Genomic DNA, 2,110 nt, shown 5'->3' on the forward strand with positions numbered 1-2,110 from the left:
GGATGGGGATGGGATGGGGATGGGATGGGGAATGGGGATGGGGATGGGATGGGGATGGGGATGGGGATTGGGGATGGGGATGGAGACAGGAATAGAAAAGGACAGGGAGCATCCCCAAAATTCCGGAGTCGGGACACAGCTGTGACCCCTTCTCACGCTGTTCCCGTCTGTCACATCCCAAATCCCCCCGAGCCTCGGGAGCAGAATTCCCAGCTGACCTTGGGCACTTGGTGGACGCTGAGCAGCCGGGGCGCTTTGAGGCTCAGCATGGGGATGGGGATGGAGACAGGAATAGAAAAGGACAGGGAGCATCCCCAAAATTCCGGAGTCGGGACACAGCTGTGACCCCTTCTCACGCTGTTCCCGTCTGTCACATCCCAAATCCCCCCGAGCCTCGGGAGCAGAATTCCCAGCTGACCTTGGGCACTTGGTGGACGCTGAGCAGCCGGGGCGCTTTGAGGCTCAGCATGGTCGGCTCCGGATCCCGATCCCGGGGATTTTCCAGCTCCGCTTCCCTTGGGATGAGGCCTCAAACCCCTGCTGGCCACATCCCACAGGAACAGGGCTGCTCCGTGGGGCCGAAGCGGCGATCCCGGGATCACGATGGCCTGGAGGGGATGAGAATTCCCGAGGATGCAGCACGGTGTTCCCAGCAGGATCCCAAATGGAACTGTATCCCATGGGATGGGGAGGCAAGCAGCATCCATCCCTTCAGGGCTGTGGGAATCCCAAAGGAGCAGCAGGAAAAGGCTGATCCCGCTTCCCAGAGGGACAGGAATTCCCACTCCAGCAGAGATCCCTGGGATGCAGGAAGGGCCCTCGGGAAGCAGGGGGGACACCGGATCCCAGCTGAGTCCCGGCTGGATCCCAGCGGGATCCCCGTTCCCACTCCCATGGAATGTCCCGGCTCTGGCTCTCACCCGCTCCTGGCGCTGGCTCCTCCCGCCTCCGCTCTGGGAATTAAAGGGAAAATCCCATTATCCCTCGTTCCCTCCTGCCAGGGACCACCCGGAGCGGGAAAAGCAGGAAGGGAGCTCCTGCTCCAGGCATCGGCTCAGCTTGGTCCCGCCAGGATCTGGTGTAATCCAGTGTTCTGGATTCCCGGGATTCTGAGAGCTCCCGGAGCCTCTGCAGCCTCCTGGGCTGACATTCCAGCTGCTCCAGCCATCCCAGCTTCCCACCGGGACATGCTGGGATCCAGCCTTTGGATGCGCCGCAGAGCCATTCCCAAAGAACCCCCTTGGCTGCCCTTTCCCAGCCCCTGGAATTCCCCTTTGTTCCCTGCTTCCCTCCCATCCCAGGCTCTACCTCTCTGCTGGGCCAGGCAGCTCTGGTGTGAGCCAGCACCAGGAAAAGGCCACGGAACACCGGGAACGGTCGGAGAGGGAGGGAAAAAATTAACGAGGCAGGAGAGCAATAAACCAACAAAATCCAGCTGGAAACGCCTCCAGTTAAAGATTAGATGGGAATTGGGAGCTTCTCCGGGCTCTGGAGCCACCAAAGCGCTGCCTCAAAGCTCCACAGAGTCTCCAGCCTCCAAATCCCACGGGATTCCCGTGGTTTTCCATAGTGGAAACAGGACCTGGATCGAGAGGAGACTCCAGGGAGAGCTCAGAGCCCCTTGCAGGGCTCCAGGAGAGCTGGAGAGGGATTGGGACAAGGGATGGAGGGACGGGACACAGGGAAGGGCTTCCCGCTGGAAAACTGCTGATTTAGAGGGATATTGGGAAGGAATTCCTGGCTGGGCTGGAATTCCCAGAGGAGCTATGGCTGCCCCTGGGTCCCTGGAATGTCCAAGGCCAGGCTGGAATCTGTCCATGGAAGGTGTCCTTGCCCATGGCAGGGGCTGGAATGAGAGGAGTTTTAAGGGCCTTTCCGAGCTGGAATTCCGGGATTCTGGGATTCTCGGAGGGCAGGGCAGGGCTGCCCTGGGATATTTCACATTCCCGGGATCCAGGGCTCTGCCCGTGCCCGGCCCCAGCGCGCAGGGCACAAACGCAAATGAGGGCGGGGATGGATGGCCCGGCCCCAAAACAACGGCCCCGACCCCGCCGGGGCACGGAGCCCCCCCCGCGGGCACGGCCCTTCCAGGGGCAACAGCCATTCCAGA

General features: G+C 61.4%; 1 long non-coding RNA gene across 2 annotated transcripts in view; it reads right to left on the bottom strand.

The window, feature by feature from the left end:
- Positions 1 to 284: 284 nt before the first annotated feature.
- LOC108447692 overlaps positions 285 to 2,110 on the bottom strand; it is a 2,474-nt gene continuing 648 nt past the window's right edge. Inside the window, exons 1-3 of one of the 2 annotated variants that reach the window (XR_001863358.1) lie at positions 1,309 to 1,785; positions 921 to 953; positions 285 to 608 (exon numbers count right to left, since the gene is read on the bottom strand). This is a non-coding gene — a long non-coding RNA (uncharacterized LOC108447692). Of the gene's footprint in view, positions 609 to 920; positions 954 to 1,308; positions 1,786 to 2,110 lie in introns of those variants that run through there. The other variant, XR_001863354.1, reaches the window with a different exon arrangement.

The sequence above is a fragment of the Corvus brachyrhynchos genome, unplaced genomic scaffold (assembly GCF_000691975.1).
Source record: "Corvus brachyrhynchos isolate BGI_N302 unplaced genomic scaffold, ASM69197v1 scaffold200, whole genome shotgun sequence".
Taxonomy (NCBI): domain Eukaryota; kingdom Metazoa; phylum Chordata; class Aves; order Passeriformes; family Corvidae; genus Corvus; species Corvus brachyrhynchos.